Below are 21931 nucleotides of genomic sequence, written 5' to 3'. Positions count from 1 at the left end.
TAAGGAAGGTCTAGCTCCCGCCCAGTGAGTAAACTCTGCGGGAAAATCAGTGTGAACCGCTCCATTGAGACAGTGCAAATCCAACTTATTAAATGACTGAAGTAAGGTTAAACCGGAAGCATTAGCTCTAAAGTCTTTAGAGCGTCTAACGATTAAAGGGAATGGAGGTTCTACAGTTGGAGGGTAACAGTCAAATTTGGAATAAAGAGCTCGATCATCCAAACCAGTACGGGCATTGAAGTCTCCCGCCAGTACATAATGTGAATTATGCTGTGAGATCTGGATATCAGTAATAAATGCTTCCAAATTTAGCCATACCCCCCTAACACAAGAGTGTGAACCTAAAGGTGGGATATAGATGTTTATCAGCACTAAACTGAAAACCCCAGAAGTAAGTAGAACAGCTAATGCATAAGGGTCAAGGGAGCCAAGATAAGACAATTTGCATTGCAGAGATGTAGATACAAGGACCGCAAGACCACCCTTCGGTCTACCCCTGCCCCCCTCAGCCTTGGCAGCTAGTAGAAAAGGTGTATAACCAGGGAGAAAAAGGTCTCCTGTTAGCCAAGTTTCTTGGATCATCAAAATGTCAAAGTGGGAAACAAAAGTTGAAAAGTCCGGGTCACGACGTTTGCTGTTCCAACCGCCGACATTCCAGGCTAAGATCGATATCTGTTCTGGCCCAGCCAAAAGTCAATCAGTTGGAATCTGGGTAGCCGCGGGAGTAGAGTTAGTTTCAGGTTCACATAGAGTGGCATCAGTGGCCAGGGGTTCTGGCAACAAAGAGCAGTTGGGGATATTGGTTGGTGCAGATAATCTGGAAGTAGAGGTAGGATCATCTTGAGGAGATGGAGTAGTTGAAATGCAAATCAGGCTTGTGTCATCATCAGAGGAGAGAACAATAGGGTCTTCTGTAACTCTTGGAGTAGCAGAAGAAGGGGAAGGTGAGGCACTTGCAGTATCAACAGCGTTAGCGGTAGCATCCTTATAAGTTGGAAATGAGGGACCATTATCGTTGTCATCTGGGAGAGGCCTAGCACCAGTCTTTTTTAAAGCTTTAGCAGGGGAAGAGTGCTGTTTAGAATCTAGCAAGGAAAAAATTGCACAGAAATGGGGGTCGTTTGCCAAGCCCGCCCAATGGTCTTCCTCAATTTGGCCATTTTCTTGTAATGCCATGTGTACCAATTTCAACGTATCCACATCCACTGGAACGTCAGCAGATAGATGGTTAACTGGAGAGGAATTCCCAGCTGTGGAGAGAGAAGCAGCCTGACTTTGTTTACTCAGTTCAGCCAAATCGTCGGCTACCTCAAGCAAGGACTTTATAGTATCCGGTTGGGGAAGTATATCAGCATAGTCCTGTAATGCAGAAATAAGCTTTGGAGCAGCATAAGAGTTTAAAATTTCTGCCTCAGCTCCTTTCTCTTGGGAGGGAGTCTTAATTGAAAGTACACAGGGATGCTGACCTTGAGGTATGGAATGCGATGTTGTCTTAGGCCTGGATGTTTTGCTGCTTAGCTTAGTTCTCTCAAGGCTGCGAGGCTGAGGGCGAGGCGCAGAGAGTGGCGGATTTATCTCCCTCATAGCTAGAGGTTTAACAGTAGCATTTACAAAACATCTCTGGGTTGAAATATTGAATCTGGCCAGATACTCTCTTGATCGAAAAAATAACTCTGGGAAGCTGGAATTCCTGAATGTGAGTAGAATCCTCTGGTTATGATTCACAACTGGTAAATGTTCATATTTAATAAGATCATAGCTTGAGATAGAACGGGCAGTTAAGGAGCTTAATGAGCGAAGAATAGCAGATTTGTGGATCCAGTTATAACGATAGCATGACTGACGAGGAACAGAAAGCATAACACAATTAGGTTGAAGTCTGAGGTTAGCTTTGTTGTCAGGTGGAGGGAATGATATACAATTTAATTGCCCATTAACCGATAGCCCATTAACTGGTGAGGCTGTCTTTGTTTTAGTATTGCCTTCACGATGGAAACAGGAGCAAGACTGGCTTTGGGTTAAAACAAGCTTCATGATCTCACTTGTTTTAGATTCCAGTCTCTTTAATGTTTGTAGAATATATTGCAGCGTATCTGCAGTTAAATTGCAGAATTGAGATAAAAGAACGTTTTGATCAATGCTACGCTGCGTCTCCTGTGAAGAGCCATTCAGGGGGGGGTCGACAAAATCATCCCCAGCAGCAGCTTCTGTGAAGGCACAAATATCCTCTAACGGGGCAAATCTGTTTTGTAGTGAAATAGGAGTCGAGGCACTCACCGAAGGCAAGAAAGAGTCCAACTTCAGCTGCTTGGTGCGTCTCTTTGACGCTGGGACTGAGGCAGGGAGACCAGCTCCTATGCAATTCCTTCTGCCCATCCTGGAGGGCTAAAAATAATCTCCCAAGTGATAAAAAGTAGAATAAAAAATATAAAATAATAAAATAGCAAAGAATAATCCAGAAAGAGAGGCCTCTACAGGGAAAAAAGAGAAAGAACTGGGGGAGCTGAGAGGAATCAAACTATCCGTCGGCCTCTTCCAGTAAGGCTTTTTAAATGTTCTTAAATAATTATGGAAGAAACCATAGTGGAATCTTGGCCATACTCACTGAAACTGTGCACACAACCTTGTTAACCATGGCCAGGGGAATCACTCTTACTTTCCCTTGACCTCTCTGTTGCCTGGCCACTCACTGCATCATGCTTCCGGATAAGTGACACCATGGCAAGTGCCACAGCAACAAACAGGCTGGAGGAAGGATGCCTTGCCTCCAGAAAGTCCACAATGCACAGCGCTGTTTGCACACTGCCTTGAAGTCATTCTAGAGGCTGGAGTGCTCCTTTCCCCAGCCTTTATGGTAGCACGGGCTGCCAGAAGCCTGAACAGGGCTGCAGGAAGCCCATGCTGCCACACTACCAGGTAGTGGGGTAGGAGGGCATACATGTGCTTTCACACCTCACTTTTAGCTTGGGGAAAAAACCCAGGCTACCCAGCGGGGCAGTGCCAGGATTGGGCCTGATCCTGGTATTCCACATGAGCAGCTCTACCCAGATAGGGCTGCTCATGGGAACAGGCTTAATGTATATCAAGAATTGCATGAAGATAAATGTTTTGATTAGGAATTGGTGGGTCTTTTCTCCTGAAATCAGCCAGAAAACAACCACCAGAGTTTGTGTTAGCATTGTGCTATACTTTCTAGAGATATTCTTGGCAATAAATTGCTTGTTTATGGGTCTTTAGGGGTATAACATAGAAAAGCAAACCATTTTGCCAAAATGTGCTGTGGAAAAATAAAACGAAAGGCATATGGTTCACAAACAGCTCATTGGTTCAGTGAACTGTACATAGCCAGAGAGAGTTATACAAAAAGGTTCAGAGGGAAATGCTATCATTTCATAAAGCTCAGAAGGAAACAGGTTCTTATGTAAGTGAAAGGCAAAATCCTGGGCAATAAAGCAAGAAATTGGGATCATGTTTTATTGATTTTAATAAACTATAAACCTTTAAACTAGCACCCATATATCATCTCTAGTATAATGTTAAAGAGCTATTTTTTCTTTTTGGTGGGGGGTATTTTCTTTAGGTCTGTTATCATGAGTTAGGGTTGATTTAACAATATAATAAAACACATTGCCTATATTCATCCTAGAGGACAGTACTTTCTCATTTACCTACTGACTGATTAAAACAGCAGTGCAGCAGATGGGTATTTTAATCTCCTAATTACAGTGATTGATGTGATGGGATCTCTGCTGAACTGCACAAACTAATAATATTTCCCACACCACCTTTAGACATTCTGTGACTAACTAGAACTAATGAAGACTTTATTAACAAACAGATCTTCCTTTATGTTATCCTCCTGAATCATACACACAGCAGGACTGTACATGCATCCTAGTCTGTAGAAATAAAAGCACAGGGGGGAACCAGATGTTTCTACTCGGCCTGCCCCTGACCTTCATGTGTTCAGTTGAACTTGTGAACAAAGACTCTGTGTGTACAAGCTATAAGGGGTGAGGAGTGGCGTCTGTGCATGCAGAAGCTGTACATGTATAAGCTCTGTTTAGAGGTTTAAGTTAACATGTGGGAGTCAGCAGTTCTGATCCTGCTTCCTCCTTCACACATTCGCTTTTATACACATGACGAATTCATGAACAGTGCTATTGCCAGGGCCACCCTTAGGATTAAGACCATCCTGGGTGAAGAGTGTCTTTGGTGCCTCCTAGGTTTATTGTGTGGCTTGTGCAAACTCAGCTCAGCGCCCGCTTCAGGTAGGTGCCTGTAGAAAACAAGGAATAAAGGGCTGTAACTAGGGATTCAAACATGGTTTGAATCGTGGTCAGAGCACAGCCTCTCATTTTCACAACTGAACAAAACTTGCTTCTATTGAGATGAAGTTAATGGTTTATTTCAGAGACTAAAGAATACATACACCGAACATCACGACTTCTGATCTCAGCAGTCATGTTGTAGCTAACATACACTAAAAACAACCAGGAAGTCCTTCTTCCCAGACACCTCTGGGAAGCTTTCAGTCCCCACCGTTCTGTTAAATACACTTTACTACAATAATATTGCGGGACTGCAAGACTAGATAGCAAGCTCCCTTGCCAGATGATGTGATTAAATGAAAAAGCTGGAATCAGGTCTGACCCAATCTAATCTGACCCTGAAAATGTCAGTTCTGCGTCCTTTGGGCCTTTTGCATGTTGGAGTTGGGGTCAGGATTGGGGTCGGACAAACCTTCAAACATTTTTTAAAGTAACTGTGGATGCTTTCTGTGAACCCAATTTTGGGGTTTTAATGTAACCATGGATACTCACTGTGAATACTCAATTTTTATGAGTTAAAAGTTGGCTAGATGTGCATGGGCGGGCAGGCAGAAAGATAGAAGGGAGAAGATGGAGCCCCTCTGCTCCCACCCAGCTGTGATCGCATGTTTGGACCTTCTGCATGTTGGGGTTAGGGTCAGGGTCAGGGTCGGGGTCAGACAAACCTTAAAACATTTTTTAAAAAGTAACCGTGGATACCCACTGTGAACCCAGAAGAAAAGTGACCTCTCACTAGAGAGTCACATCAGAAGTGTTGTAACATCAGAGAATCTAAGGAAAAGTGATGTAACATCAGAGAACCATAGGAGAACCCTGGAAATAGCTGCTTATGTGTTAAAAATTGGCTTTAAAACTTTTTCAAAAGGAGGTGTGCATGGGTTGTTAGGAGGTGTGCATGGGCAGCTAGAAGGGAGAAGATGGATCCCTTGCACCCCCTCCTTGCCCAGCCGCGATTGCAAAAAATAAATAGCAGTCCAGAAAGCTCCAATTCTTTCAAAAGGAGGCCAGAAAAGTCCAATCCCAACTGGGCTGGGCAAGCTTGGGTTTTGACTCTCTCCAAACCCCTCTGTTTGGGGTAAAATCGGATCATGTCCAATTTTACCAATCCAATTTTGCACAAGCCTAGTGATTAATGTGCAGGTAATGAGTTTGGGGGCCTTAGTTCTTCCATACTAACCATCAATGCTTAATGAAATTCTTCCATTTGGTAGTTGTATATTAGTAGTTGAATATCAGCATAATTCAAGTCCCCAGGGCATGTATTGGCTTGGATTAAGCCTGGCTGTTTCTCCTCTCTGTGGGAGTGGCTTCCTCTTTCAACCCTTGGATTTTGCCCCTGAAGCAACTGAAAATAGTATTAATTAAATATAATGAATAGTTCTATTGCTTTAAATTGGGGCATTTTTAGTCACTTCATTGGCAACATTTGGTTGTAGTGGCTAGCAACCCCCTTGGATGGCCTACAAGGGGTGTCTTCCTCCCCCCTACCCTCAAATATTACATCACAAATGACTGAAAACTGCAAAATTCAAGGGTAGGGAGAAGTCTTCTTTCCTTGGATTGTAACACTGGGCATCTGAAAAAAACCAACACATTACTTTACTTTACTAAATTTACGGTCATTGACATAGATACATAAACATAGATACATACATATTACAGTGTGAACAATAATAAGAATTATTATTTTTTACTTATCAGTGAACAAAGATCTTCGAATATTGATAGCAACATAACAAAATTTAGCTGTTACACAGGAAACAAATGAGTTTGTATTGGAAAGTAGAAAACTAACAAGTGAATCAACACCATTTTAATGTAATGAAGCCTCCTCATTCCATTAGGTTAAGTTAGGGCCCTTTTGAGTCGCTTGAGAGGCAAAATCTGAGGGTGTAACCATCCCCATCATGGAGGATAAGCAGGAGTGTGTGTGTTTTCTTCCTCCCACTCTTGGACTTTGCTCCATAACCAATTAAGGGACAAAGTCTTTTATCACATTACTATCAAGATCATGCAATAGGAGGCAACATAAATGATAGTGGAATCTCTTATATTTGTACATATGCTGGAAATCTATTATTAGATTAATGGGAGGAATCTAGAACTTCATCAAGCTCTTGAAAATTCCTCATCTGCAGGTACCACTTGGCTAATGTTCAAGCTTGTAATACGAATAATCTTTTCCTTTTCCAAAGGTGTTCATGAAGTTTGGGAACAAATAAGCATTTGCAGAATCTTGAGGGAAGAGTTGCGGCATGCAAGGACAAGGCAGTGGAGTTGAATCAGGAATACTAATGGTTTATGAGACAGATATTATTTACAGAGAGGCAAATGCAGTCTGCCTTCAGGGCTCTTGCTGCTGGCTGTTTGTTAGCCCCGCTTCTATTCCAGGACAGGAATAAAAGTAACTAAAGCCCCATACAAAAGCTGGCCTGGATCAAAGAATGGATTAACCAAAAACACCACGTAATCTGTATACTTGCTTTTAGATCCATCTTCTTGTATCAAAAACTTTTTCCAAAATTTATGGCACTTTTAAAATTCAAAGATATCATTGTAATGGATAAATAAACATTTAACATTAGAGACACATTTTCTTTTAAAGAGCAGGGCACAATTTGCATGATAATCTTCACAGAGAGTTAGGAACCTGTCAGGCTTGCAGTCACAACCTCTCTCATTTCAACATGTGATCATCATTTTCTCTTCTGGGTTTTGAAGCTCTTTTTTTTGAGTAGATTGTCCTTTAATAACAGCGTGTTCACTGTACCTTTAAATTGCCTCTTATGCAGAATCCCAGGAATGCAAATAAAGAACCAAGGGGAAAAGTGCTTTTCACCAGGTGCTTACAAACTATATTCCCTGCTGGGTAGATGTAAAAAGCATCTTATTAAATCACATCATAAATGACCCATGTAGTCTAGTTTGTTTTACAATAGCTAGGTAAGGAGGTATCAGACTAAATAAATCAAAAGGAACAAGGGTATAATTGTGCCTCCATTTATATTATTGAAAAATGTGGAAGTAATGAAGGAAGTATGTAATAAAAGGTGGCATTCTTTTATTAGTATCAGCTCTCCCTTCCCCCTTTTGAGCTTTTGGAAAAGAAGTTTGCCATGCATAAGGAAAAATTGTCCTCGCATTCTTTAGCTGATATTTATTTATTTTGTTGTTTATTGTTCAATTTATATACCGCCTTTCATAAAACTAACCCCAAGGCAGTTATCTGAATTTCAAGTATTTGAATAGAGAGAAAGGGGTAGAATCAGTGCCGGATTTAGGTACAAGCTAAGTAAGCTACAGCTTAGGGCCTGAATTTTAAATACACACACAAACACCAAATTTCAAATTGTATGTATTTTCATTTAAAGATATTTCTAATGCAATTAGGCTTAATGCAAAATAACTGTTCTTGTTATATTATTAGTTTTTTTTATTGCATCTTTGCATAGTACAAGTTCTTAACTTGGCAAAGTTTTGCCTAGCATTATTATTTCTTTTTTCATTGAGCTTTTTGTTAGAATAATATTTTTTGTAATGCTACTGATGTATCGGGGACCTTTTAAGCTTGACCTAGCTTAGGGCCTCAGCATGTCATTGTCCAGCCCTGGGTGGAACAGGAAGAGAAGTTGAAAATGTGTGGGACTGGCAGTGGGCAGGAAGAAGCAGCTGCCTTGGCCTGGATCCTGAATCATAGAAGAGAAAAGGCTCTGCAATGTATCAGGCTGACATACAGAGCAAGGAAGCATCGATACAACCAGAAGAATGGGCTAACAGCATTTCCCAATTAACTGGGTGCACCGGGAAAGGGGTGATTTAAGGGCTGTGCAGCCCTCAGGGGCATATTTTTGGGTGACATAGTGGGCTTCTTGGGGAAGGAGAGGTCATCAAAAATTGCTCGTTCCCCAGTGCAGTTAGTTGGAATTTCAGTGCTGTTAGCTTGCTCCTCTTGCTGCATCACTGTTGCCTGCTCTGTATATCAATGAGGGGTGGGGGAGGGGGAGAGAGAGGCCCCATTCATATGTAGTGGCAAAGTTCAGTTAAACAAATCTGTGGTTAATTTCTGAACCCAAGAATCAGGCTGCAGACAACCTAGGAACTCCAGTTCATTTCCTCCAGCTGATGGCCAGAATAACCCCTCCCTCTTCCTAGTCCACTGAAGTCACCCAGCAACTGTTGCATCAGTCACCCAACAACTATTGGCTATGATGTGAGAGGGGGCGTCCTCTGTGTGATCATGTCTTCTCAGCATTGATCACTTGCCCTTGGCAGGGAAAAGATATATTAACTCTTGCCTGCCACTCCTTATAGCTGTGACTTTCTCGGAATTCTACACAACAATGCATAAACCCAGTTAATGATACTGCAGGATGGCCAGGGGCTCTTCCAGATGGGAAGGGGCTCTTGGGGGAGATGCACAGAAGACTCACTGAGAAATGAGAAGGAGGGGATGGTAAGCGGGTTGGTGGGTGAGAGAAGGGATAGTTCAGAAGAATTTGTGCTACAACATAGTTGCACAGCTGCTACCAGTGTCTAGGGCAGATCTCATGCACAATAATTGTAGTGGGTGGTTCTGGGACCTGTTACCTGCCTGAGTTCCCACCACCATCACTCCTGTCACCCACCTGGGCACCCTCCTGGCCACAGCAGGTGGTGGACAAGAGAGTGGGTGCCAAGCAGATGATGGGGAGTGTGTGCCTGGCCTCCTCACCACCTCTACCAGAGGCGTAACTAGGGAAAACGGCGCCCGGGGCAAGCACTGAAATTGTGCCCCCGCCCCCCCCCCAAACATCAGAATTATGATGCAATGATTATACATACTACATTATACTTAGGTTTTTCCTCACAACAACCCTGTGGAGTTGGCCTGTATCTCAAACATCAGAATTATGATGCAATGATTATACATACTACATTATACTAAGGTTTTTCCTCACAACAACCCTGTGAAGTTGGCCTGTATCTCAAACAGCAGAATTATGATGCAATGATGATGCAACAACCCTGTGAAGTTGGCTTGTATCATACATATCGTACAGTGACAGTTACACAGCAGCATCCTGGCAGGAAAGCAATATATAAAGGACTAGTAGCCATTGATAGACCTCTCAGCATCCACACTTAGTAAATGCCCATGCTGTGCTTGCTTCTAATTTACTGTTGTGATACCTGATCCTACAAATGTTCAAAAGCACAAGGGTTCTCAAGCTTGAGTCCCCAGATGAAGTTGGACTACAGCTGCCATAATCTCAAACACAATGGACATCTGGGGACTCAGCTTTGAGAACCACTGCCTTAGGGGAAATTACATTGGAAGGAAATTGATAATCAAGGACATTCAAATACTTTCATGAACATCCAAATTGGTGGGGGGGGGGGAGAAGATTCCAACCACTTTCAGATCACAACTGTTTCATCAGGCTGCTGCACAGTGAATCAGAAAATTCCTGGTAGCTATAAATGGCACGAAGATGCGGGAAAGTGAGCAAAGGAAAGAAGAGGGGCTCCTCTCCACTCCGGGGGAAGCACAAGCCAAGTGCCAGCCTCCGCATGCTGCAGAGAGTGCAATCCTCCTCCCTGCTTGAACGGACGGCTCTAAGAGCCAAGGTGCAGCAGGGAGCGGGACTTGGGGCTGCAGTCTCTCTCTCTCTCACACACACACACAGGCTAGAAAGGGGTGGGGTGGGGAGGAGACACTCGCTTACTGCAGAGCAGAGGTGCTGCGGAGGAGGGCTGTATCCAAACAACTCAAGGAAACTCTCTAGGGAGTCATGATGAGAAGAGGCAGCACACTAAAGCTGCATACCTATTTCTTGGCAATATGTGTCCCACACTTACTTGGTAGTATATGTCGTAGTCCCCTCGACAAAAAAATCTTTACTTCCGCGTAAACAACAACATGCAAAGGATAAGCGCTTGCCACTCCTGGAGTTTTTACAGCCTCAGTCCTTCCAAATCTAGCACTACTAAGGGGCGGGGGAGAGGCGTTTTGCAGTACAAAATGCAGCACTCTTTTTATCTCCAGCCAGGAGCGGAGATATTAAAGCAAGACTCTGAAGTTAGCTACTGTTTGCTTCCGAGCTGTGACTCAAACAACCCGTTTGAAGCGGGCAGGGCTAGGAGTAAACTGCAGCAGCACATCTTTCCACTATGGGGGGAAATGTTGTGAAGTCTCCTTCCACTCCACCAGTGGCTAGAACAACTCAGAGGAACAAACCTTACCCAAGCTAATGGAAGCCAGATGCCGATCCTTCCATGGCCATCCGCTTTGTCTGAGTTAAAACTTCAGCCACCACGAGCTCAGCACAGACCCCAATGAGGAAAGGGGGCGTGGTGTGCCCGTTTTTTGTCTGCTGCAATCAGAAAGTAACTTGCAGGCAAACAATAGTTACAACTTTAGGCTCACAAACTGCAGGTAGAAGCAGAACACGATCGCTTGTTATTTCTGTGCAGCACACACAGCACAGGAACTATCTACCAGCATGGAGTACATTGCTAATCTCGTCGTCTCTCTCCAACCACGTGGTTGTCTTGTGGGTCAGGCAGGCATGCACTGATTCTGGTGGGCGGGAGCAGAAGGGACCGTTCATGGGGGAGGGGGCGCCGACGCGCTCCCTTGACTGCTGTGATTTTAATTTTTTAAAAAATATTTTTTTAAAAAAAATATTTTTAAGCGGGGCTCATGGGGGCGCCCCCCACGTGACCTGCAAAGATGGTGCCAGGGGCACGTGCCCCCCTGCCCCCCCTATCATTACGCCTCTGACCTCTACACACCCCTTTGTGGTGGAGGTGGAGGCAACAGTGAGGAGAGTGGTTGGGTGATGGGGAACACTCACCTACTCACCCAACCTTGCTGCTGCCACCTCCACTCACCACGAAAGTGGTGGGTAGAGGTGAGGTAGCGGTGAGGAGGGTGGGTGGATGAGCAGGAAGATCATCCTTCCCTCTCACTACTGCTTTAAAGTGGTGGGTAGAGGCAGCAGCAATGAGGGCAGGTGCATGCTCCCCGGCATCCACCCAGCACCCTGATGAAGGGAAATGCCACTATCCCCTTTCACCTAGTTGTGTTCCCAACATAAGTCCTAACGGTCACATGTTCCTGCACCCTACTATTACAGGGCCCCTTTTCATGGAAACAATACTCTGCGCTGCCTGACTAGAGATAAGCACCTGTTGTCCATAGCTTGCCCTGCCTGACTAGGCATAAGCACAGCTAAAGTTGATTGGTGCATTATTGCTGGTTTCTGCCTTGTAATTGGTTCACCTTGTCTACCAATGGCTAAGCTTTATTCTGCTTATACTAGTATGATTGGTATATACCATGAAGCTTTGGCCTCTGATAGGCTCTGTACTCAATCCTATAGCCTGTATGTAAACAGTTTAAAAGACTCTTGCCAAAAGCCTGAGTGTGTGCTCTTAAAAGAGAGATACCTGGCATGTCGTGCTCAATAAAAGCTTGAACTTGATGGATGGTGCGGACCTCTGCTCATTAAATGAACCCAGAATTCCCCAAATTTCTCCATCAGCCCACCCTCCTTCCTGCTTCCTTGCTGGTGGGCAAGCAGTGGGCCGGGAGAAAGGGGTAGAGGGTGGTGACCATGGGTCCCATTTGACCCACACTGTCACTGCTGCTAGTGGGCACTTAGCTCACTTTATTGGGTGGAACAGCCCTGAAAATACTGGAAATATCTAAAGAGTACAGCAGCTGGATACTATCTGCAGGCCTATCCCTAGAGGGGCATGGGTGAATTAACATGTCTGAGGCATCATGGAGGTGGTTGTGGGGGAGAGTGTGCATTTGACACACATGGGGCCTGCCTAACCTGCATGTCTCCTCCCAGCTGCAGGGAGAAAGCATGGAGCCGCAGATGGTGGTGGGGCAGCCACTTGGAGGACAGGAAGAAAGTGTTTGCAGCCACAGATGGTTGGGGGAAGAGTCTCCTCTCCAGGCCAGCCTAAGGGTTGAGGCACACCAGGTGAAGCCCACCTGGGTGCTCCCACATGCCCTTATCACCTGCCTAGGCATCTCCTCCACCCCGGTGCCCCCACCACTGCCCCCATTGCCCTCCTGGTCACCCTCCTGGCCACAGCAGGCTATTACCAAAACTGCACCGAAGAGCTGGCTAGACGCTTCAGCTATGCTTTTTGCTTACATGGGGAAAATTAACGCAAATCAGGATGCAGTTCTGACTCATTATCAATTTAAGCAAGTCTGGTGTAATGGAAAGAACGAGGAGATGTACTTATAGTTTCAAGGCTTTCTTTAGGGTAAAAAATGGGGAGTTACAGAAAGCAAAAGAGTTTGTTTAGGAAATTCAGTAAATTGGTTAGCATTTCTAAAAGAGAGAGAGAGAGAGAGAGAGAGAGAGAGAGAGAGAGAGAGAGAGAGAGAGAGAGAGAGTGTCAGTCTAATTAGAGTATTCTAATAAGTAAAGGTGCCTGGAAAGTGGGGAGGCAGGCAGGAAAAGAGGTGAGGAGGCTCAGATGGCTGGAGGTGTTAGTATTACCTATCCTTCCCAGGCATGTTTGTTGTGCGAAGGGTGGTCTGGAGCTTCCTTGGGAGTAGAGAGTACAGAGAAGTGGAGAAGAGGAGTGAGGGGCAGCTGCCACAGCTTGGCTGCTTTGGAGTAGAGTCCAAAAAGATTCCAAATGAAGCCTTGTGGCTCAGCTAGAGCAGATATATTCAGATGTGTCCTGAGGCAGTTAGTGCATCAAATCAAGCAGCTTTCCCACCTTAGAGGGCGTTGAGTGGAACATAACAAAAGTGTCCATTGTTAAAGTGGGATAGATCAGTGCAGGTATGTCCTTTTGGACAAAGGCAAGTTCAAACTGTGCAAGTCTTTACATGTATGATGTAAATGGCTCAGTGTTTGCTTACCCTCCTGCAACTAGGATGTTCCAGGTGTAAAGATGCAGATTTATTGTTCACCATGAGCAACTCCTCCCTTACCTTTGCCAGTCACTTGATAAAGCTAATGATGAGGGGAAATGACCATGTTGGTTCATCTTGCTGAGCTTCCAGCTGATATCTCTAGAGGGGGAGTATCTCACCCATGACAATTTCCTTTTCATGGGTCTACTAGCAGGCTTGCCTCCATAAAAAAGGAGTCTGCAAGACCCTTTTACAGTCTTTTGAGCCTTTAACCTGTAGGCATTTTGCCAAATTCTGCCTGTACTAATGACCAGCTCATGTCAAACAGCTTGAGCTGTGCGGGGTAAAAAATTCACTGCAGGCTGTTAGCCTACTTGCTGGATCATACAGAGGGGTGCCTTTTTGCCTGGCCCAAAAACACTGCTTCTGGCAACAAGGTGGCAAGCAGGAGGGTCGTGCCAGTTGGGTGATGGGGAGCATGCACCTGACCTCTTCACTGCCATCTCTACTTGCCTCTAACTGGTGATGAGGAGGGTGGGTGGGCTATAGGGAATACTCCCCCACTCACCCGCCCTCCTCACTGTCATCAACTCCACTTACTGTGGAAGCAGCAGGTGGGTGTGGACAAAGCAGTAAGGAGGCCAGGCATGTGCTCCCTGGTGCCCACACAGCACCCACCCTCCTGCTCGCTGCCTGTTGTAGCCGGGTGGGCCAATGGGGGGGGCATAGGGAACAGTGTTCCCTCTAACAGGAATTCCCAGATATTGTTGACTACAACTCCCAGGATTCCCAAGCAAAGACTATTGCCACTGGGGATGCTGGGAGTTGTAGTCAACAACATCTGGGAATTCTTGTTAGAGGGAACACTGATGGGGAGGGAGTATGGGGGCACGGGTAGGGGGTGGAGGGTAGGAACCCTGGGTCCCACGTGACCCAGGCTGTCATCACCCCTGTGAGCTTTGTGCCCTGAGTGGGTGCTTAGCTCACTTTAATGGGTGAACTGGCCCTGAAAATACTGGCAATGTTTTCAGAGTACAGCAGCTGGACACTATCCTGTAGAGCTGTCCCTATGGGTGGCTAGGGGTGAATGAGCATTTGTGGGGTCTCATGGGAAGGTGGTTGTGGGAGAGAGTGTGAGTGCACCTGCAGATGGTTGGGGGGATGAGTCTCCTCCACAGGGCTGGCCCAAGGTTCAGGGGTGCCCCAGGTGAAGCTCACCTGGGCAACCCCACTGGCTCCATTGCCTGCCGAGGTGGCTCCCCCACCTGGGTGCCCTCCACGGGCACCTCCCACTGCCAAATCACTCACCTGGGCACCCTCTTGGCTACAGCAGGTAGTGGGGCAACAGGGTGGGGCTGGGCAGGCAGCAGGGAGTGCAACACCTGCCGTCCTTGCCACTAGCACCTCTACAGGCAGCCTCTCAGTCTGTTGCTGAGAGTTCCTCTGAGTCCCGGCCAGGCCCACATGCTATGAACTTCTGATCTGCACCAGACAAGCCAGTCAGAGAGGCAGAGGGAAAGACACAAAGTGGAAGTCGGGTTCCTCCAATTTGACTTTTCCCTTTGACAGGCTAAGAAGCTTGGGATGGGGCAAGGTGGCATCCCTGTTGCTGGGCAATGGCTTGAGGAGCGCAGAGAAAGGGGGCGGGGCATATGGTTGGAGAGGCTTCCATAGAGAAGCAGAGCAGGCATGGAGCAGGTGCATTCCTGGGCGGGTCTGCACTGTCCTCTCTATGTTTTCGGTTCCAGAAACAGCACAAAACTGTGGTTATGGTAGCATCTGTGTTCGGACATAATACTGCCACCTTCAAACCTCAGGTTGGAGCAGCAGAACTCAAAAACATAAGGTTCAAATTGGAGTTTGGGAAACCGCAGGTCACTTATGGAGCAAAACTGTGATTGTACACATTTGGACATACATGAATTCCAACCTCTGCCCCATTCAACTCTGGTTTGGCATTACATGGAAATAGGGCCAATGGTGCTTTGGAACCTCTGGTTTCAGCAGTGAAACTGACTACAAACTGAGGGTTCAAATTCAGGTTTGGAGGAGAAAATAGAGCCACAGTTGGGTGATGGAACTGCAGCTTCACCCATGCAGACATTCAGAATCATCTACCTCAGCTACGTTTATTTGAAGTTTTGTGTGATAATTGGGCCATAGAGACAGCCAGCCCAACAACCAGCCTAGCAGGAGAGAGGGAAGGGTGGTTTAAGATGGGAGAGAAGGTAGGGAGGAGAGAAACATGACAGAGAGAGCATGCACGGAGGTAGGAGAGAGGGATTCTGCCCTGGTCCTGCAATTAGGAGCTGAGTGGTGGGTTGCATGTTCAGGTATTTCAAGACTAATGTTTTGGCTGCAGGTCTTTCATAATCCTTTTTGCTGCTGCCACCTGTCCTGGTGGTATTGCAAAATTACCAGTGAGTGGTATTGCAAAATTTTGTGAAGCTGTATTGTAGGCTGTATTCTTTTCAGAGCTGGGATGTACCCAGTTGCAGCATCAGGGCAATGTATTTTATTTCAGTGTTCCATTACGTGAGTTCTTGATGAGGATATTTCCAGCTCTGTTTTGCCACCTGCTCACCATCTCAGCCTGTTTGGCTTTTTACTCCTTAGCTCATTTGATGTTATCTGAGAGTGTCACAAAGAACTTTGTACTAAACCAATTAACTCCCCCACTGCGAGGAAAACTGAAGGGAAAGAAAAAACAAAACAAAGCAAAAACAACGAGCAGTTATTACCAGGTCCTCTTAAAAACCAAGACAAACAGAAAATCAGTATTTGTCCTGCATGACTTGTGGATCCCAAAGGCAAACACATCCCATCAGCCATTTTTGGCAGCCTACCAAGAGCTTAATAAACTCGCTGTTTTTGCTGCCTATCTGAGGCCGAGACTTTAAAAAAAAAAAAAAGGCTCAGGAGGGTTGTTAAGAGCATGCCAGGCTACAATAACATGCCTGGTATTAAGGGTGGTGGATCAGAAGTGGGGATGGAGCCATCGCTCAGTTGCAGAGCATCTGCTTTGCATGCAAAAAGTCCCAAATTCAATCCCTGGCACCTCCAGGCTGGGAAAGACTCCTGCCTGAAACTGCTGCCAGTCAGAGACCACCATCAGACGTAGTGCAAAACCTTGGGTAGACGAACCTGTGGGTAGTCTGTGAGCCTGGGAATCATCTCACAGATGATGTTTGAGCTGTGGCCTCACAGTCTCTGGCTTGTGGGCAGAGAATCCCCCCTCTCTTCCTGATCTGCCAAGGCCACACTCCAGCAAGCTCTGTAGTGCTCGCATCGCCAGACTGTAGGCAAGGCGTTAGGACATCAGAAGAGCAGCTATCATTGGCCACAATCTTCAATGGAGCATGCCCAGTGCGATCGTGCCCTTTTGGCATCAATCAGCCACCCTCAGCAGGGAAAGGGCATTTAAACCCATTCCTCACACCACTTGCACCACTGCCCCTGCAAGGACCCTACAGCCATACAGTCTCACACAAACATGACTACTGGTATCGAGGGATGCAGAGGGGCACTAGTTACCTGTTACTCCTGGAAGGGGTCATGATGGCTTCTTAGGAGGGAACATGTATATGAGGATGGGCAAAGGATCCTGGGATTTGGTCCACTGTGACAAAGGATACTTTTGGAATGGTAGACCCGGGCCAAGCAGTCCAGGAAGACACAACACGCTCCTGCCCCTGCGTTGGCTTGCTGGCTGGGGATTAGCCCTCTCGTGAGAGGGCCAATCCACTGCAGAGGACCAGTGCTCCAGAGGTTTTGGGTCTCCATTGGACTACACTCTCATGAGGTAGGTCATCCAACTCTAGGGCCCTCCTCTAATGTGCCTCCACCCCGATATTTCTTCTTAATGGAATTTGTACTTTCCCATTTCTACTCAACCATTTCAGACTCCCGAGGAATCTGGGCTTCTCCATGTGTCTGGTGGGGTCTCTGGGGAGGTCTCAGGTGGGAAGAGCAGGGAAACACCAGGGATAGATCATAGACCACATTCAAATGTCCTGGGCTGGGTCTGGCATAGCATTGTATGTAAATCGACCACCACGGGGCATCCCAGATTAGGAGCAGGGCACCCACACCTTAGAGCAAGCCAGGTGGCTGTGCAGGCCAAAACCAAACCAAACCATGGGGATGTGTTGTGGGGGGACTAGACTGTCATAGGTGAGGCTTGGATTCCTGCAGAGTGGCAGGACCGGGAAAGGTGTTGCTGCCCGGCCCAGCAACTGGGCTGGGTGGCAACAGCCCTCTGGCCCATGTGGGTATCTCTGTGGCCTGTCATTCTCATGAGAGTGTGGTTCTTGGGAGAACGGAGCATATATCTATTCCATGTTCTGTCATCACACTGGGCTTTTGAGCCTGTCCCTGTCCAAACATCATCCAGGTTTAACCCATGATGGGTCTTCTCATGAGGAATGGCCGTGACTGCATGCTTGCATCCAAGGGGTATTGCCCCTTCTCCCATCAAACTTGTACAAAAAAATAGAACAGAACTTAAGACTTCTAGGGGCTATCTTTAAACCCAAACTTTGGGTTATCCCTTTGAGGATAGACTTTCCTTTGCATGGTGCTACATCAGGCTGGGGCACCTCCAAGCTGGGAGGCCAAGGCTGAACATTTGGATACACATAGATATAGATGCAGGGTTTAGGGGACCACTCTATACAGTTGGCAGAAGCAACAGTAGGAACTTAAATATTCAAGGAACTTTAATAATACAGGCACTGTCCAGGCATCCAAGGGAATCAATGCCCTGCTGACCAGCCAGACTCCACACACTACACCTTAGAAAGGATGCCTTGCTGGGCAGCCACACTGGCTCAAGTGTGTTATTAATTAAAAACTTCCTCTCACATGTGCCCCCCCCTCTCTTTCCCCAGATCAAAGCTGTCAAAACATATTGTATAGAAACTGCAATGAAAAGTCCTGCATGCCAGGCAATGTGCCAAGGTGTGCATTGCAGGTTGCCCAAGTAACACAAGAAAATGAGATACGGACAGGAGATCTGTGGGGATACCTGTTGTCTCTTTCTTTATATGACGGACAACAGGATGGTTTCCATAGGTTTCTGCAGTGGGTCAGCACATGTTGGGAATTCTCTCTGGTAAGAGAATCCCTTTTTCATTATAGCAGAGTGCACAGAGGCACAACACAGCGGAATTTGGTTAGACATGCATGTATTCTAAGAGTAAAGTAACTTGGAGCCAGTTCCTAGTTTTAAATCAATATATATCTCATTTATTAGAGAACTCCATTCTAGATAGGAAAGTGAGGAGCTAGGATCTCTAATCTAGCTAGCTAGCTGGATGCAGATGGATTCTGCATCTCTGCACACATCGTGCAGGGAAGAGGAGCTTGCATGTTGCAAGGTAGAAGGAACAGGAAGAGAAGGGAGAGAGAAACTGCAAAGCAGGAAGGAAGTTAGTTAGTCCCTAGGAGTAGCAATCTACATCCAAAGGGATAGTATCAGAGCAGTAGAGAAGGATGACCAATGTCTTGACCCTCTAGCCCTCTGTGTCCTCCACTGTCTTTGAGACAAGAGACAGTGCAAAGTGGTATTTCAGCTAAGCCACATGGTATCACTCTTCTGGCATATGTGATTTTTGTTGGGAAACAACTGAGTTGCCCAGTTCCTGGTGTCACCAGGAATCCATTAGTCTGTACACTGCACATACTTCTACAGCCCTTTATTGCTGGAGATCTCTCCTGATGTGCCTATCTTGTCCTCCTATCCTTTTTGTGCAGATTGACAAAAGGGAGACTATGAGACACAGTGGAAAGAGGCCTTCCCCCAATGTGGTCCTCTCACTTTACATGCATTGAAACTTGAAATGTGGCAACGTGGCATCCCTGTTGCCAGGCAACAGCAGGAGGAGTGCGGAGCTTGTGGAGGGTGGGGCAACAGATGGGAGAGGTATCCAGCAAGAAGTGCAGCAGGCATAGAACTGACACATGTCTGGTCTGTTTATGTTTTGGGGAGTGGCCACAGTACAAAACCCAGGTTATGACAGTGGAAGAATTCAGACGACACAATCTCACTTTCAAACCTGAGGTTCCAGCAGTGAAACTCACTACAAACTGAAGGTTCAGATTATAGTTTTGGGTCAAAAACCTTGGGTCAGCTGGGTGACAAAACCACAGTCTCATGCATTTGGATGACCACAAAATCGAACCTCTACCACAGTGGCCTCCAGTTTGGCATTATATCCAAAGGTGACCAGAACAGACAATGCTGAGCTAGATGGACCAAAGGTATGATTCAGTAAAAGGCAGCTTTCTACATACCTAGCTTCCTAAGTTGTACAAATCTGATCTGTATACATTCTTCATGGGGTCGGGGGGCGGGTTCTACAGACTGTCTAATTTTGTGTGCATTTGCAAGCTGGCAAGTTGAGCCCCTCCCCCAATACAAAATGTTATTAAAGAAAAATACCCAGTCTGCAAGTGAAATCTGCAGATGTAAGCAGTTGTCTGTGTGCATTGCTTTCTAGTTGTGCACCTGAAAGCAAGTCTCCATCTACACGACGATGTTCATCTGTATTCTAGTGAGCTGGCTTGATGCACATTTTGATACAAATAGGAAGGTGGATTCACATCCACACCACCATTTACTAGAAGTGACTCACTGACTAGAGCTAGGTCCAACCTATAGTTGGCATTTATTTTAAGCAAAACTTCTTCCTCCCGCTGCCAGACTATCAAAGGTCTGTAGAAGTTAACGGATGAATGTTCTGTCAAATTACTGAAGTTCAAAAATGTCCCAAGAAAGGTTCAAATTGCACATTCTGGCCTTGGTAACTAATGAATCAAATACACAGCATGTAAAATATTTTGGAAGTCTGTGGGGATGACAAAAGTTCTGTTTAATCAGGTATAATTATTATTCTTACTTGCAATTCTAAAGCAGTTTGGTGTGCACACCAGAAAAGTCTCAGTGGACATTGTAAAAACATTTATGTAGCACAGAATTATAAAATAACCAGCCACCTGACATCTAAAATGACCTTACACATATTAGGGATTAAGAAGAAATTGCCATTATGTGACATTCATGTCCCACATATTCCTGGAGGTTACAAAAATACTTTGGCTTTCCAGCGACTCTAAGCAGGCCAGTGGTTGAAATTGTGCATTTGGGATGACAGAAAAACGAACATGAGTTATGCCAGCAGCTATCTAGAGACTCGTGCCACAGTCCAAATAAAACCTGGTCATTAACAAGTCTTGCTGAAGGCTGTCTCCTGGACATCTGGTTTATTAGGAGAACATTCTATATACTTCAACTGCAGTTAGAAAAAGTTTATATGGTAACCCACCCAAGTGTCCTACAACCATGAGCTACTACTTAAACCTTGATTATAAAGGAGAGGATTATGTGCATTGCAGTGGAAAGGAGAGGGGCGGGGACAAGCCAGTGGGGGAAGGGAAGGGGCAGGAGCCGAAAAAATATTGAGTGAATGTTGGGTCAAATCCAACACGACTCCAACCCCATTTTTTCTGGTTTGGGGAATCTAGAAGATCCAACCTCTTGTGTGCACAGCCCTACACCATAATATTTTGTTCCTAACTAGGCTTTTTTTTAAAAAAAGAGCTTTTTTTCCTTTGGTAGGAGAATATTGACATCGCAACACCACACCACTCATTCACAATAAATTAGAGCCCAGATTTTCTTAGGCAGATGACTAGAGGCCTAAGATCATCACCACCATTTTCTTGGGATCCAGACTTTTTCAGTTCCAACTGTTCAGTCCCACTCCTTTACCCCAGAGGTCCTCAGCAGGAGTTGTGCTTGGAAGGGAGAGGCTGAAGCATGACACCAAATATTATCTGCACAAGACTAAGTATGAGGAATGGAAATTCTGACTGAATAAACTCGGCATCATGCGGAAACAACATTATTTCTGCTCCTGCTACTAGACTTTAATGTGGCTTTATTCTGAAGATCTCTTGTAAGTCACGTGGATAAAAGAGAAGGAAAGATTTTAAATAAATGAACACAGATCAACAGATGGATGATGCTTCAAACCCTAATCCTTTTAGCAATTGCACCAGGTTGTCTACAGTGTTGTGCCTTAAGAACATAAGAACTCTGATGGATCAGACCAAGGCCTAGTATCTGCTCCCGCATCCTGTTTCCCATGTGGCTGACCAGATGTCTCTGGGAAGCCCACAATCAGGGGATGAAGACATACCACCTCTACCACTGTTTGCTTCTCTGCAATTGGCATTCTGCCTCAGAATCTGGTGTTAGCATCATACAGGGGCAGAGCCACTTTTGGGTGACCGGGTTCAAAGAACCCGGTCCGCCACAATCAGGGGCCACGAGTGTGGCCCCAGACATGCCCCCCACGAGTGTGGCCCCAGACATGCCCCCCAAATAATGCAAGGGCATTATTTTGGTCCCAAAGGGGGCTGCGCAGCCCTATTTGGAGCCTAAATTGGCCCACGCTGCATTGGCAGCGCAGCATGAGTGACTCTCCCTGCCTTAAAGGCAGGGAGAGCTGCTCCTGGTCTCGCTTCCAACACAGCAGGACTGATACATCTCCCTCCCAGACAGGGCCGAGTGGCCCAGTTTAGGAGAGAGATTGGCCCACGCTGCATTGGCAGCGTGGCCGGAACGCCTCTCCCGGCCTTTAACGCAGCGCAGGCCAGTCTCCCTTCCAAACGGGGCCCCGGGGCCCCATTTGGGAGGAAGACCACATCCTTCGTGTCTGACATC

At 46.0% G+C, this 21931-nt stretch overlaps 1 long non-coding RNA gene across 1 annotated transcript; it reads right to left on the bottom strand.

The window, feature by feature from the left end:
- Positions 1 to 3524: 3524 nt before the first annotated feature.
- On the bottom strand, positions 3525 to 10638 carry LOC128347222 (uncharacterized). Its single transcript, XR_008317448.1, has 3 exons — positions 10554 to 10638; positions 5509 to 5676; positions 3525 to 4279 (listed from the first exon to the last, which is right to left on the bottom strand). It is a non-coding gene; the product is annotated as an uncharacterized LOC128347222 (long non-coding RNA).
- Positions 10639 to 21931: the final 11293 nt, after the last annotated feature.

This window comes from Hemicordylus capensis, chromosome 2 (genome assembly GCF_027244095.1).
Source record: "Hemicordylus capensis ecotype Gifberg chromosome 2, rHemCap1.1.pri, whole genome shotgun sequence".
In the NCBI taxonomy this organism is placed as follows: Eukaryota; Metazoa; Chordata; class Lepidosauria; order Squamata; family Cordylidae; genus Hemicordylus; species Hemicordylus capensis.
The sequence above is the reverse complement of the archived record's forward strand: the minus strand, read 5'-3'. Positions and strand labels throughout refer to the sequence as shown.